Raw genomic sequence first — 17192 nt, 5'->3', positions numbered from 1 at the left:
GAATCACTACAACTATTTAATTACCTGAGATCAGGCTCTTTCGAAGGGAGATAACAGGAAAAGATGCAATAAAAATTGTGATAAAGCGTACACATTCGTGAAACTAGGATAGGAAGAGAAGTAGAGATTTATGCTACACACTTAGCGAATAAAGCAAGTGCATGAACACCAACGCATAGAGAGAAAAATGGAAAATTGGTGGATACATGTATTGCCTACCGCTAGTGCCATCTGTGGTGTAAAACCTGAACACTTAACCTTCATTTCGGATATGCTTGATTTGACTCTTGGGCGGAACACGAGCTATGGGCTATGCTGAGGTTATTGTGGTTTTAATTCGTCTTTCTAGGGAATTGTACCAATACCTCGATTAATCCATGATTTTCTTTTCTTTTCATTGGCACTACAGCCCCAGAGGGCCTAGGACTACCTCCACGAAACTCTCCGTTAATCCATGACTACCTCCTTCTAAATTCTTTGGCGTTCATCAACCATCAACCACCGTACCATTAGATGTTATTGCCAGAGGCGTGAGACTACAAAGGAATTTCTATTTATAGTCGCAGTTTCATATTCGCCTTTCATACATTCCACGCACCTTAGAACGGCGTTTCGTATCGGTAAAAATCTTACGCTGTTAGTCGTATTGTTGAAGAGAAACACAGCCTCTCATTTACTGGCATTTCAAGATAAACGCTTCCAATATCTTGCAGAATGAATTTGTATGTCATCGTGTAAATATTATCACGCTTTATGTGTAGCCATAGACGGGGTATAGACTGGTGAACGGATTTATTGGCCACTTTTACACACGACGGTGAGCCGGGGTAGCTCAATAGGTATAGCAACTGGCTATGGACTGGACGACGGAGGGGTCGGAGTTTGAGTCCCGGTGGAGTAAAGAATTTTCACTTTTCCATGTCATCCAGACCGGCTCTGGGGCCCACCCAACCTCCTATCCAAATGGTACCTGGGGCTTTATCACTGGCGGTAAAGCGGCCGTGGCGTGAAACTGACAATTCACCTCCAACCAAGAGAATTTTGATCTATACATCCACTCTCCCATATGTATTAATGGCGTATTGCTTAATTACTTAAGCACAGGACAACGTTACCTTTTATACATATCACACAGAACTACAAGTAATTACAGTGCTGTCGCTAATCTCCGCGCTTTACAAATCTGTATATGCTAAGTCTTCTATACCCTTCATTTTATCGAACAGTCGTTTCCTGGTAACGGATGTTAACAGTGGAGATATTTTAACTTCCCGCTCTCAGATCCTTCCTTCAGGATCCCACTACAGAACTGACTGCTAATTATCAACTGAACTGGTTACCCCAATTTTCTCAACTCCTCGGTGGCCGGCGGGTAAGGCTGACAACTTTACCGCCGACTGTCTGGAAAATGTGGAACCCTCGCCACCTCACAGCCCTATGGGCCTTCACGGCCTGTTACAGGGATAGCTTTACTTTACTTTTTTTTTTTACCTCGACACGAACCGCGTAGGCAACAACATGTTTCGCCTTTGCATTCGTAACCGTTGCCACGGGAACGTGTTTACCGAGCCGTTGTATAGTAAAGGCTGTTATTTTGTTGTCTGTTACGAGGTCTTTACCTAGAACTGAACTATACGGCACAATATGTCTGTTAGACTTATAGACATTGAAAAGGTTAATCGAAGCAAATGACCTACTTGTGTAACAAGATTCGTCAAGAGAATATCTTCATAAGAATCAGGGAACTAAACCCAGTGCGACTTAGCAAAGCGCTGTAATACTGAAAGTTCATTTCGTTATGTCTTCGACTTTTCCTCCAAGCGTCGCAGTTTCTATAGCAATTCTACGAAAAGGATTTTCCGGAGATTCTGTCTCACTACATCAATCACTGGGCACGGAGCTGGATTCCAAAGGAGCCTCTGACTGTGCAATTGCTTCGGCGCTTACAGGGCGTTCCCTAACCGAGTCCCCTTTATCTGTACAAACTACGTTACTGGTTAGAACCGCTACAATGAGTTAGCATGTTCCATTTGGTCTACACATCTGCAATGGCGACGCTCGGTTTTAATATTCACGACATTATACATTTCTTGGTGTTGTTTGACTGACTGAACAGCAGTTGCATAACACACAATTGTAAGGGGCAGGAAGCAGAAGAAAGAAATATGATGATGAAAAAGAAAGGTCAAAGAGAATATGGAGAAAGATTATGACGAGGAAGAAAGGGGAAAGGACATGCAGTGAGAAAAGGAGGAAGGGGAATAGAATGAGCGAAAAAGAAAATGAAATGGGAGGAAGGCAACGAGGAGAGAACTAATAATAGGAAGAGAAGGGGCGATGTAGCCGGAAGAGATGGAGTAAAATAAATAGAAAGAAAAGTGTGGAGTTTAAAAAGGCCGCGCAATAGCTCAAGCGGTTTTACTTTACTTTCCCACCGCGGCGGCCCGGGTTTGATCCAGGGTCTGGGCAAGTGGGATTTGTGGTGGACAAAGTGGCCCTGGGGCAGGTTTTCTCCGAGTACTTCGGTTTCCCCTGCCAATCTTCATTCCACCAATTGCTCCACAATCACCCTCACCTATCATCTGGGGCTGGTACAATAGGCCAGAAGTGGCCGCAGTACAAGGGACTAAATAACGGATAGGAGGAAAGAAAAAGGATGTCACAATACTGTTCACAATTTTAAGTTATAGGATTTTAGAATAAATGCTGTAGTTTATTAGAAAAGTGGTTGTCTCTTTGTGTGGTGAAGCATACTAATTTATCCACGCCCCAGGCCGTCGCAGTATCTTGCACTGTCGTCACGTGGTACTGAACCGCTCCATGTGCCTTCGAATATTCCTTACTTCTTTTCAAACACCTCTCCCCTTCCCATACATGACGCAGCCAGCAAATCACATAGAAGACGTACTACACCGTTCTACACCGTTACTTCTATTATGCGCGAATTCTTCTTCAGGGATCCGGACCGGTTCAAACACGAAGCCCAAAAAAGATTTTTTTGATATGAAAATGTAAAACATAAGCCCAGGAGCAATATTTCGCCTTTCTTTTATAGAAAAGTAAACAGATAATTAAATATTAATGTATTCTTGAAAATGCCTTATAATCTTGTGGATGTTTTCCGAACATGCTGCGTCCGTCATCTCACTAAAAGTGTCGTAGTCAAGTTATGATTGACGATAAGTCAGTTCGTTTTGGTGCCCTAACCCCATATGGAGCTCATGATAAAATTGTGGCCTTGTTCAGGACAGTCACTGCTTTGTCCTTGAGAAACGTCCTGTGTGAAAAAAAGGTCAGGATCCAGTTTCCTAAACCACGTGATCTTTCGAAACATTATACGACGTACAAAAAAAAAACGCCCTGGCTTTCACTCAGTGAGCTAACTATACCGACCGAGCGACCGCCGCTTGTCGGGTAAGTTAGTGCCAAATTTAGCGGATAGAGAGTGGCGCGTGGTCAGTGCACGAAATCCCCACGGCCGTTAATCTCGGTTTCCTAGACCGGGATTAGAAGATTTACAGAGTGAAAGAAATCAGTAATTCCAAATATAATATTAAATTGTTAGAACAAATTAGAATATACTTTCTATAGAATGCTTCTATTAACCATCAAGATAAAATTAAAAAGAAGAAAAAATGGACTCATTGGAACCCGAGCCGAGTAGGATTCGTACGTGTATGGGCCCCNTAGTATTTAGTTACTAACAGTATTAGCAACATTCGTAATATTTCATAAATGTATGTATATATTTCAGTCTTCTTTAGATCTATGTTCACAGATTTATTTGTCGTATTTGTATTTTGTTTTAATTATTTTGTACCTTATATACTCGTGCTAACTTTGTAATTGGCCGCTGGGCTGTTAAGTTATTGCACGTAAATAAACATGAATTGAATTGAATTGAATTGAATTGAATTATTATTTCCTCACCTTGTGAAGTAACTAGCGCGACAACCGTTAGGAATTCAACGACAAATCACATCATTTGTTATATAAGCTTCGGTACAATTAACTTCCCCCTACTTTCTCTCTCAATCCTTTCCAGTCATACGTGTTATCGAATATGTCGAGGCCGAAATTTCACGCCATATCCCACGAATAACACGCACGAGTAGTCAATCGTAAAACTTCTCCTTCATGTAACATACCACATTTCACATCTATCTATCTATCTATATATATTATATATCTATCTATCTATCCATCCGTCCATCTATTGATGACTCTGCAGCCCTTTGTTGGACCTTGGCTGCTTTTAGAATATCTTGATCTGTTCTTGAACGGAGGATCAGCCCGTCGCAAGGCCGCTACCTGCACACAGGACAACACAAACACAGAATAAAGGCATACATATATCCGTGCCTCAAGTGGGATTTGAACCCACGGTCCCAGTGTTTGAGCGGGCGAATACAGTTCATGTCTTGGAACGTTCGGCCACTGTGATCGGACCACACTTCACACAGACACATCGAAATATTATCAATAGTCACACAATAGAAGCGATACACTGAAACAGAAGACTGCTTGATCGGTAAGTAACTTCCGCAACAGCCCGTAACTATGGCAACCACAAATCTCGCGCTTATACGTGTATAAGGACTACTCGAATTTCCTTCCAAAGAATCGGCGGTAGTAGTAATATCCCCTCCCGTCCTCGAACAAGACGCCCCATTGCAAAACCCGTAAGTGGTCTTGGAGCGAACAAAACTATGACAATGTTTCCTAACGAGACCCGACACCAAGAATGACTGTGACGCCAAGACAAAGTCAAAGTCACTTTACGACTGATGGTCAGTCTGTCCTGGTGTCGAGCCCCCGTCTGGGGCTAAGGACCAGATATTAGATTCTGTTTCACTGTTACTGTCTTGTCCTTGTGGGGCGAACTCTCTGAGGAGAGGACGGATCTGTCGTCAGTGGACTGTGCTGACGAAAGTCATCAGCAATTTATATCTCTGGTCTCTCTCCGAAGAGACACCACCTTTGCACTTGGGAAGGGGCTTTATGCTTGCCGGAAAGACTGCAATGGATACAGCCGAAACAAAAGTTGTGATAAAATGGATGTCCCGAGGCAGCGAGAGGGGAATCCCGCCTTTGTCATCAATTCGTAACATCAGCGGGAACAATTATCGTTAGACAAAACCTCCAGAGTTTTATAATCAGATTAACAAACTAACTAAAGCATCAGTGCATATAAATATTTATATATATTTATAGTATATTCCCGAAATTAAATTTTGGTGACATATATTTTGAATATATTCAAAATATATGTCACCAAAATTTAATTTCGGGAATATACTATAAATATATATAGGTTTTCTCCGAGAACTTCGGTTTCCCTTGCCAATCTTCATCCCACCAAATTCTCCATCATCATAATCACCCGGGGCAGACTACAATAGGCCAATCAGTGCCCGCCGTGACGAGTGGACCCAGTTGGACTCCACTCCCCACTAAGCGAAAAAATCGCATACTATTGCATTAATTATGCACAGAGGAAAATTTATCTTTTCCCTGAAATTAAATATTACGTCAGATAATAAAATTACAAAAGGAAGAGATATGAAAGAATTCAGATATTTAGAATGTCTTATCTCAGAACCACGAAAATACTGACAACGTTGTAAATAAACTATAAATAGATCTGAATTTGTACATCCTTATACGTCTTAAGAATTTCATTTCGGCCAGTCTATTTTTGGCAATACAAAACAAATTCCACTTTTGTATGAAGTACTGGAACTGTTACCACTGTAGAATATCTCGGCTTCTTCTCCCTCTTGTTATTTTAACTCTTTAATGACTCGCTGTTAAATTTCTGCTGGCCCCCGATAGCACAGTGATTCTCGGTTACGAGTCCCTACAGACTCATGATCATATTTTATATTATGAAGGCTCTGGAAGGCTTCAGCTTTCTCTTTAAATACTGAGACGGAGTTATTTTGCGACTAGCGGTTTACCGCCAATCAGTTCGTCTTGGCATCAAGTCCCTTAAGGCTCACGTCCAGAGCTTTCTTTTGCAACTGAATCCTTGCGGTTATAGTCCTTATGTACATCCTCACTGACGAGAGGATGCGTTTGTCTCCTATGAATAAGTTTCTCCTGTGCCATGTGTACATATCGCTCAGATAGCATGCCACTGAAAATTCTTCTTTCTTCACTATATATAAGTCCTCTGTCTGTCCAGGCTTTGCAAAGCAGATCATGCCTGTCTTACGTATCTTATGCTACAACGGCAACTTAGTCACTTGAACGGTCGTAAACTTGACTGCCGCCAAGTTTAAGTCTCAATTTTTATGTTTGGTTTCACCTTGTCCTAACACGTGCATTCTAGTGATTTTGTATGACTTCTACTTGTTGCCTGCACAATTTTGTTATTTTATCATATACGTACGGAAGGTTGAAAGCCATATGCAAAACGCGGACCGGTATGTACCTTGGAAAATTTCCAATGGCATCTTCTAAATAATATAAGTATATTAGAATTTCGTTCGTATCTCACAGGAAACCCATTACGTCTCCGCTACAGTGCCAAACCGGTTAATGCTGTTTAGGGAAACAGTAGCTGTTTATTGTGAGAACCATACGGAACACACAGATACACTCTGTGGGCAGAATGCAGTATATATAAGAATTCCGTTCGTACCTCACAGGAAACACATTACGTCTCAGCTACAGAGCCCAACCGGTTAATGTCGTTTAGGGAAACAGTCGCTGTTTATTGTGAGAACCATACGGAACACACAGATACACTCTGTGGGCAGAATGCAGAGTTTTAGTATGTTCAGTCCGTACCTCACAGGAAACATTACGTCTCCGCTACAAAGCCCAACCGGTTAATGCTGTTTAGGGAAACAGTCGCTGTTTATTGTGAGAACCATACGGAACACACAGATACACTCTGTGGGCAGAATGCAGAGTTTTAGTATGTTCAGTCCGTACCTCACAGGAAACATTACGTCTCCGCTACAAAGCCAAACCGGTTAATGCTGTTTAGGGAAACAGTAGCTGTTTATTGTGAGAACCATACGGAACACACAGATACACTCTGTGGGCAGAATGCAGTATATATAAGAATTCCGTTCGTACCTCAAAGGAAACACATTACGTCTCCGCTACAAAGCCCAACCGGTTAATGCTGTTAGGGAAGCAGTCGCTGTTTATTGTGAGAACTGTATGGAACACACAGATACACTCTGTGGGCAGAATGCAGAGTTTTAGTGTATTAAGGCAGGTGTTACATATTGTTGTCCCTGGCCTTTAAAACGTTATATTCTCTTTATGGTCCCTAAAAATCTCGTCATCGATTACTTTTACTATTGAAATCATCGTCAGTTCCATAAATAATGCCATGCTCCATGTTGTTAAAATGTGTTAACTCCAAGTTGCCTACTAAACAAGGGGCTGTGTAGGCCCGAGAACCATTTCTTCTGCTGGCAATAGACTCGGGCCTCCCATCCTGTCGGTAGTCATTGCACTGACTAAATCATCCAGGCGATCATAAAGTCGGAAACTGACAATGTCTGAAGAAGGGAAATAATTCCTTGATTGAATGATTTTATGTGCATCAGACCTTGACGCAGGTAAAAGACCTGGTGAAGTTTATTGAACTCCTAAGTCAATCGCTGAGTAATTCGTCACAAATATACTTTAAGGAAAATTTATCTCTGTCATTAATTAATTAATCACCACGGAATGAAGACGAATGCGGGAGTAGAGGTATAGCTTCATCATTCTTGACCTCGGCACTTGATAGAGGTGAGTGGTCAGCTTCACGTCCTGGACACTTTACCCCAGGAAATATAACATCCAGTACAAATTCGATGGGAGGCTGGGTGGGCCCCAGAAAACAGCAGATGTACATTAGAGAGAAATCATGTTTCAACTAATTTTAAATCCAATTATATTGTACTTAATACTTTAATGTGTATAGCTAGGTAATGGCGCGATAAACACCTTCTCGCTTAAGCGCGTAACAAAAATAAATGATCATTACCAGGCAACGGCTCCGTAAACACGTTCCAACACCCAACAATGGAAGCTGTGCTCTCAATGGCCAAATGTTACAGCTCGTTGCTAGGCAACAGTCAGTGAGTCAATGAATTGGCCGGATGGCGATCATGTGGTTACCCCAAGAGAAGCGTCAGGAAACAACATAGAAAACTGTGTTTTCTGTGCGTTGGTCCGTGCCACGGCTATATAACTCAAGTCCGCTTATAGCCAGTTCAGTACCGTTAGAGTGACTAGACTGCCGTTGTAGCAGGAGCTACAATGATAGGACATGATCTGCTGTACTAAGCTTGGCCTGACAGAGGTCTTATATACGAGTATTTTGTATATATATATATATACATACATTTAATAACATGTAAAATGAAAATTGTACGTACTGACAACAGACTTATTGCTGCTGACTGTGACTCTGGCAAACGGCAGACCCGCCCTCTCGTCAGAGAGAGAGTGCCCAACATCAACAAGCCTGCAACTGTCCGAAAATATTAAGGATCTGGACTTAAACCCCAAATGGATACTTCATCCCAAGGCAGACCGGCCAACTGACCGTCGGCCGTAACATAACTTTGAACTCTGAACTCGGGCCAGTTTAGTTAAGGGAATTGGACCGGCAGGTGAGCTGAGAATTCCAAATAGGTGATTTCAGTTCTACAGCGAATCGGAGAGAGAATTAGGGCAAGAAGACGTCCGAGTGATTTGAAGTAACAGCTTCTGTGTTGAGAGCCGTTGCCAGGATACGACTAGTGAACACCGAGAATCCTGGTGCCTGTGCAACGATTAACTGCAAAGTGTGTAAATCATCGATGGCGCTCTATTGGTTGTATTTACGAGAGATTTTAACCGAAGTGCCAATTCAATCATCCAACTTAGGGTTCCTCTCGAACCTGGATACCACAACATTTATCCGGGTGACTGTCTTGTGTGGGCCTTCCCACGAGGATTTAAGCTTGGGCGATTTCCCTTTCGTGCAGGTTGGGCGATAGAGCCACACAATATTAATTAATAGTCCTTCTGGATGACTACCTCCTTATAGTGGAGAGGGAATTTGCGCGCACCAATGACCCGAAGAGATATGCTGGCGGCAGCGTAAGCTTCTGGAAGAGCCACGTAAACCAGACAGATAAAAGGGTAGGGATCAGACGAAGTGTAGTCCCTGGTTCTCCAGTTTAAGGGGTGGACGTGTGGCTAACGATCCCACACCCGAGATGTATACTGTTACGAAACCATAGTGGAACCCAAGACCCACACAAGACTGCAGCTCCAGTAACGGTAAAAAGTAAAAGTAAAGTTGTCCCTCTTGATGCGGATGTATAGATCCAAATTTTCTTCACCTCGACACTAGCTGGAGGTGAGTGGTCAGCTTCGTGCCCCGGCCGCTTTATCCCATGGGAAAGAGATCCCAGTACCCATTGGATAGGAGGCTGGGTGGGCCCCAGAGCCGGTCTGGACGATACGGAGAAGAGAAAATCTGATCCCTCGGTCGCCAAGCCCCGTAGGCAGCTGCTATACCGACTGAACTATCGCGGCCCTCGTAGCCCCAGTAAGGACGATCAGTTACTAATAGTGGTGTTGTTAGACATTAAAATCATAACAATGTCTTTACAGCACGAAGTATCTGGTTTGTTGATGGTACCCAGTGAGGGAATTGTTGGATGGGAACGTGTTATAACCACGGGCAGTGCCTCGCCATTAGAGACAATGAAACCTTCAAGGTCCAACACTTTTCAACACATTAAATGATAACATATCGACATCAAGTGTCGTAATACACAACAGTTGCAACCTCAGCTGCGCACTTCGCGTGTCAAGAGGTGTTGAAATGTTATCAGGATGGTAAACATTAATAGAGTTCAAATACATTTTCACCCGTTATGAGAGCAGAACTTGGTTCCTGTGTCACTCATGGAGCTGAGCCCTTCTTGAGCAGCCGCCAATTGTGAAGCTATTCAAGAACTTTCCAGCATTTCTTGGAACTCGAAGGTTCATTACCGTGTTCACAAGAGCCATCCACTGGTCCCTATCCTGAGACAGATCAATCCAATCCATATAATTCCATCCTCTCTCTCTAAGATCCGTTTTAATATTGTCCACCCACTTTTTTTGTGCTAATGGGGTGGGACTAAGTCCCTTGTACTGCGGCCACTTCTGGCCTATTGTACCAGCCCCAGATGATAGGTGAGGGTGACTGTGGAGCAATTGGTGGAATGAAGATTGGCAGGGGAAACCGAAGTACTAGGAGAAAACCTGCCCCAGCGCCACTGCGTCCACCATAAATCCCACTTGACCAGACCCGGGATCGAACCCGGGCCGCCGCGGTGGAAAGCCAGCCACTAACCGCTTGAACTATGGCGCGGCCACGTCCACCCACTTACGTTTTGTTCTTCCCAGTGGTCTCTTTCCTTCTGACTTTCCCACTATTATCCTATATGCATTCCTCTTCTCTCCCATTCTTGCTACCTGCCCTGCCCATCTCATCCTCCTTGGCTTGAACATTCTAATTATATTTGGAGAAGAGTACAAGTTATGAAGCTCCTCATTATGTAGTTTTCTTCAACCTCCTGTCACTTCACCTCTCTTCGGTCCAAATATTCTCCTCAGCACCCTGGTCTCAAACACCTTCAGTCTGTGTTCCTCCCTTAAAGTCAGAGACCAAGTTTCACACTCTTACAGAACCACAGGCAAAGTTATTGTATATTATGAGAGAAAACTTATAATTAATGTAGGATGAAGCCCTCACACGGGTGAATGTGAATAGTAACAGCTTTTGGTATATGACATTGCATATTAGGGTAGAAGTTCACCGATGTTTCGGAAGAAATACCATAACTATTTTGAAGGCACAAGAGTAAGACAAGCAAGCAAGTAAGTAACCAACACGACGTCTTCTTGCTGACAACACGGCGTCAAATCCAAGTGGATGATATTCTACACTGGTTGACTGTGTCCGTGAGTGGGACGCTTAGGGGAGTGTATGTCATAAGAGCGGGGAAGTACAAGTCTGTTACGTTTGCTATTCAACGATTCTGTCAAGAGTCGATGATAGGATAATTAGCGAATATGGAACAACTGGTAGAATGATAACTGGCAGGGGAAACAGAAGTACTCGTTGAAAGCCTATCCTAGTTCCACTTTGTCAACCATAAATCCCACATTACCCGACCTGGGATCGAACCTAGACCACTGCTGAGCAACGGCACAGCCCGGCAGAAAGTACAAGTAGAAAAGAGAAAATTACATACTGATATATAATTTATGTCCTTCACTAACATTTTTGTGATTCACTTCAAGAAGAGCAGGTTGGGCGGAACACGTAGCACACAAAGAGAGGTTAAAAAAATGAGTACAAAATAAGAAAACCTGAAAGGGAGATATCGCTTGGAAAATGTGAAATTCCGCTTAGTGGGGGGTGGAGTCCAACTGGGCCCACTGATTGGCCTATTGTAGGTTGCCGCGGTTGATTATGGTGGACAATTTGGTGGAATGAAAATTGGCAGGGGAAACCGAAGTACTCGGAGAAAAACCGCTCCAGCGCCACTTTGTCCACCACAAATCCCAAAATGTGAAGATACTATTGAACTGAATCATCATGCTCGGGGGAGAGAACTTATAATCGGCTCTTACGTATACAGTAATGAACCTTCAGGTTTTATAGAATAACAGAAATTTATTGACAAATTTAGCGACTGTCAGCTTATCAAGGTTGAATTAGCTACACGAAATCAGTGACAACGAAAGAATTTGATTTTTTCTCAACGTCGAAAACTACAGGATATTATGACGTTCATTAACTGCTGATCACATGACATGTTTTACATGTATCCTATGTTCAGAAGTATCCTTCGTTTGCTGTAGGACCAAGGCATGCGTTTCCTTTTGTCTACGAAGAAGGCATTAAGGTTGAAAACTATACCATAAGGTGAATTATTATGAACCTTAAAGCACTGTAACTAAAGCATCTATAAACAGGACCGTCACTTTTACAAGAAACATTAAAACATCATTTCGCGCACCACTTCACAACGAGATCCTACAGTAAGTCTCGTAAACACAGTATACTATGGGCAAAATCAATGCAACGTATTGCACATTTAAAACAACTTCCTAGTAGCAGGACTTGAGGATTTGGGCATATAACGCAGTGTAGTCAGTTCAAAGTCAACTGACGTTTCGGAGAAGTTCGTCGCCTATAATTTCACTGTCTAATAATGAGCCAAGCATGAAATGTGAGTGAAAGCAGGTGATAAGTACCACCAGACTAACCAAGAAACCATTGTGAAAGCAGATGGTAAGTACCACCAAACTAACCAAGAAACCATTGTGAAAGCAGGTGGTAAGTACCACCAAACTAACCAAGAAACCACTGTGAAAGCAGGTGGTAAGTACCACCAGACTAACCAAGAAACCATTGTGAAAGCAGGTGACAAGCAGATATACTTGCTGCTTGCTTTCACGCTGGTTTCTTGGTTGGTTTATTCTTCGATCCTGAAGATGGAAGCGATATGTTTATCCGAAATATAGGTTGGCTTTCAACGTAATAGACGGCGTAATATCCCAGAAGATGGAAGTTCTCAACTTCCTAGTTCGTTTAATGATATGACTTTTTAAATAATTTTAAAATTAAAATTCATTGCAGAACGCGTCCGAAGGCCATAAGGAAACTTTGTGGAAACCTTGGACTTAGTTTATGAATCACTGAGCAAGAAGATTACAAAATAATAGTAACAAAGTTCTAATTTAAATATATACTTACAGTCGGATAATTTCTGCGCTAACTCCGGTGCGGCGAAGTTCATTCGAAGCCGGTCTGTCTCAGTTATTATCTACACACTTTACTCACGCACTGAGTACATCAATGGAGTTAACAGCAGATTAAGCGCTGTGTTCGAGTCATGTGCTGGGGCACCGCACGTTTCGTGTGCCCAATTAACTGCACGTCTGCCCAACAGGCCCAGTACAATTTCTTCCCTTTCAGACTGAACCTGATTGTGCTGGAAGGGGAAGAAGATAGAGGGGAAGTTGTTTCTGTCAGTAACGGAACGGATTGGTTGCTGCATTTCCCCTCCGCGTGACAGCGCGGGCCAGTTGCTGTATTACTACGCGCGTGTATCTTGTAGTGCCCACGTTATATAGGCTAACCCCCAAGCGGTCACAGTAGTTCCAAATATTATATTTAAACATTCTGTTGTAAATGAAGCCCGGATAATTCAGTCGGTATAAGAACGGATTACGGGCTGGACTTCTGGGGTTCGATTCCCGTCAAAGGCAAGATATTTTCTTTTCTTTACAGTGTGCAGACCGGCTCTGGGGCAAACTCAGCCTTTTATCCAACGGATATCGGAGGCTCTTTCCTTGAGGGTAAAACGGCCGAGGGTGAAACTGACCACTCACCTCCGTCTATTGCCGAGGTTAAGAATTGTGGAGCTAAACCTCCACTCTCCTATACGTAGTGGTGTTTAATTAATTAAGTATAGGGACAACTTTACCTTATAATCTTGTACGTGTAAATGTGACAATCTCGTAACTTATTGGCTACAACAGCGGTTAGTCCATGTCTTCCACACACACACACACACACACAATAGCCGGAAGAGCATTCGAAACCGAAATGTAAAAGAACAGATTTCAGCCACGACAACAGAGACAGACACAAGAAGAAATACCGTATTTACGCATGTATCGGCCGCGTNATTATTTTACAGACGGTAAGACTCCTTGGACGGGGGATCAGCCCGTCGCAAGCCGCTACCTACACAAACAGAATAAATGCAGACATACATCCACGCCTTGAGTGGGGTTTCGAAACCACAAACCCAGAGGTCGTGCGAGAGAAGACAGTTCATGTCATAGGTAGGCCGCACACCGGCATGCGTCAAGACATATAACAGTCAACGCACGATGACGCAAAAAAAAGGAGTACAGTTGAAACGAATTAGATTATGAAAACCGCAGCACACCGGTCTGACTCATGATGCTGACGTCAGCTTCATGCTTACTCTCATGTCTTGATGCTTGTCTTGATGCAGTTCACATGCGGCCGCCCTATTAGACCACGCGGCCAGTGTGATCGATTCTCGTTAAGTTTATATTTCTGTTATTTTAAGGAAAGAACGTATGCTTGTGAGATCACCATGCTGTGTGAGGCTGTGTTCCACACGACTCGCCCCAATTTACCTTCACATGAATAAGGACACAGCAATCTGTTTGTCAATACCCGGTGTTTGGTAAATAAATTCTGGGGCTTCATTCTAACCTTGAGGGTATTTAAGTGGGGGGGGGGAAGCAATTTAGAGAGTTCAAGATGAGGTAGAATCTTTTTCTCTGGGTAGGAGCCAGACGCTGAAACAGAAGAGTTGGACGGAACGCGCATCAGCCTTGGGCACAGCCATTTGCAAAGTAGAGGTAGTGAGGTGGGACCGGTGGGACTAAGTCCCTTGTACTGCTGCCACTTCTGGCCTATTGTACCAGCCCCAGATGATAGGTGAGGGTGATTGTGGAGCAATTGGTGGAATGAAGATTGGCAGGGGAAACCGAAATACTCGGAGAAAACCTGCCCCAGTGCCACTTTGTCCATCACAAATCCCACTTGACCAGACCCGGGATCGAACCCGGGCCGCTGTGGCGGGAAGCCATCGAGTAACCGCTTGAGCTATGGCGCGGTCTAGTAGAGGTACTTACATGAAATTATAACAACCTCGACACCGTAAGATATAAGAGGAACGGGTTAATCAAGTAAGTGTCTTTCCCAGATATTTAAAAGTTCAATATATTCTCGAAGGGTTTATTAGCTATCTCGTCTATTGTAACGCTCACAGAGAATTCTACAGTAAATCTTATCGTTTTATATGAACTTTCATACTATTATTAATTTTCGGGGCAAGCAGTAGCGTAGTTGGTTGAGGCAATATGCTACAAGGCGGAAGATCGCGTGATCGAATCCCGATGAGGTCTTCGCATATTTCCCCCCCCCCAATTTATCAAATCCTTCCAGCCGCACTATGGCTCTTGGGCTGACTCAGCCTCTAACAGAAATGAGTACCAGGAATATTCTTGGGGGTAAAGCGAGGTCGGCGCGTAGGGCTGACAACCTTACCGCCATCTGTGAGCAGATTGTCTAGAAAAAGTGGGAGCCTAAACGTCTCACAACCCTATGGGCCTCCGCGGCCTGTTACAGGGATACCTTCACTTTACTTCACTTTACTTTACTTTACAGTTAACTTTCCCTGCTTTCATTTACGTTCCTACATACAATCGAAAGATGGATCAAGCAGCCGTTTAATGCCATCTCCAGTGAATATCACGCACAAATAGACAATCGTGAAGCATCTTGTTTGCATGGTACATAACGCTTCACACATCCGCACCAAAACATCAATAAACACAGAATACACACGATACGCTGAAACACAAACTGCTCGTTTATTCTTAACCTACTATATAACTTACGTTCATGGAACTTGTTAACGCTCGACAATTCGTTACTATGGTAACCCAAAAGTGTGTAAGCAGAACGGTAAATCTCACGCTTATAGCCCCTTGTGTGTAAATAAATGTATTACGTTGTGTTCTACATTACAGAAGCAAGATATGAACATATATTTAATTAAATTTTGCTTGGTTCATCTTGGTCCGTCACACTAACAATAGTATAAAAGCAGTACAACAACACAGCGCGGCCCGAACAACAGGACATTAAGAGTCCCATTTCTCAAACAGCGGAACCACGGCGCGGCAGACACTCAACTTCCTTTAAAGAGGCAGTATAAAGGACACGAACCAAACTGGTTCTAGATTTTAACAAAGTTTTTAAAACCATACTTGTAAATACACTAATTATAATAATTTATTAGTATTTTAATAAATTCATGCACATTGCTGTAATTGTTAAAGGTTAATATTTTATATTCATGACACTGAAATATTTGTTTCAGTATGTATTGATAATGACCAGTCATATTGTAATGGTAGTTTCTGCATGTGTTGATATGTCTTTCTGAAGATGGTCACTCCGATCGAAACACGTAAAGAATGAAAGATTAAACTTACTTACTTACTTACTCTGAAAGCGGCCTCCGTATTCTAGAGGCAACGTTCCCACCTCATGACTCGTGGTACGCGGGTTCAAATACACGGCGGAGGTCGTCGAATTTTCAAGGGCGGAAAAATTCAGGGAACAAGTCCTCCGGGAGGGACTTTAAGCTGTGTGTCCCGTGTCGTAACTTTACGGCACGTAAAAGAACCTCATATCCCCAAAACGGATCACTGAGCCAAATTCCCGGACGTTTCCCGCCCAACAATAGTCTTTAAGGCCTCTGATAGATGGGGGAAGCATTACAGACACCGCTAAGCAAGTGGCCGAACTCGCTTGCTCGGCGGGACTGATGGTACGCACCATTTATCGGTAGGGTATAGAGACTGGTAGAATATCATAGACCGAAGCACAATGGACCAATACAGGTAGCGGTGCATGGGGAAACCCACCCTCTCTAAATAACTAACTAACCAACTAACTACTTACTTACTCATGGAGCTGAGCCCTTTTAGAGGAGCCCCCAATTCTGCAGTTACTCAAGAATTTCCCAGCATTTTATGGAACCCGAAGGTTCGTTACCGTCTTCACAAGAGCCCTCCACTGGTCCCTATCCTGAGCCAGATCAATCCAGCCTACATCGCTTATCCAGAGGATCCGTCTGGGTTCGAGAATTTGTGTACATTTTCGTAAGGTTATTTTTTTAGGGCAAGGAGTTGTTAACCCCACGCCCAACTCCGAAGCTGGAGGACCATCTCTTGTCGGCTGTCAGCGACTACTTATTCAGTATACTTGCAGCTTCCTTCCATACCTGAAGGCTGCCTCCTCCATCCGCAACCTGAGGACGCCCCATGCCGTGGTGACAAGGGACTCACCTAACATCCGCAACCTGAGGACGCGCCATGCCGTGGTGACAAGGGACCCACCTAACATCCGCAACCTGAGGACGCGCCCTGCCGTGGTCACAAGTGACCCACCTAACATCCGCAACCTGAGGACGCGCCATGCCGTGGTGACAAAGGACCCACCTAACATCCGCAACCTGAGGACGTGCCATGCCGTGGTGACAAGGGACCCGCCCAACATCCGCAACCTGAGGACGCGCCATACCGTGGTGACAAGGGACCTGTCCAACATCCGCAACCTGAGGACG

At 43.5% G+C, this 17192-nt stretch overlaps 1 protein-coding gene across 2 annotated transcripts in view; it reads right to left on the bottom strand.

Annotated features, from left to right (window-relative positions):
• The window catches only part of LOC111862363 (aminopeptidase N), a 93014-nt gene that overhangs the window by 41513 nt on the left and 34309 nt on the right, over nucleotides 1-17192 (bottom strand). The window contains exon 1 of one of the 2 annotated variants that reach the window (XM_023847678.2): nucleotides 12764-12970. The exons of the other annotated variant lie outside the window; for it this stretch is intronic. The gene's annotated coding sequence lies outside the window, so the exon portion shown is untranslated. Of the gene's footprint in view, nucleotides 1-12763; nucleotides 12971-17192 lie in introns of those variants that run through there. 2 annotated transcript variants of the gene reach the window in all.

The sequence above is a fragment of the Cryptotermes secundus genome, unplaced genomic scaffold (assembly GCF_002891405.2).
Source record: "Cryptotermes secundus unplaced genomic scaffold, Csec_1.0 scaffold550, whole genome shotgun sequence".
In the NCBI taxonomy this organism is placed as follows: Eukaryota; Metazoa; Arthropoda; class Insecta; order Blattodea; family Kalotermitidae; genus Cryptotermes; species Cryptotermes secundus.
This window is presented reverse-complemented; position numbering and strand designations above follow the sequence as displayed.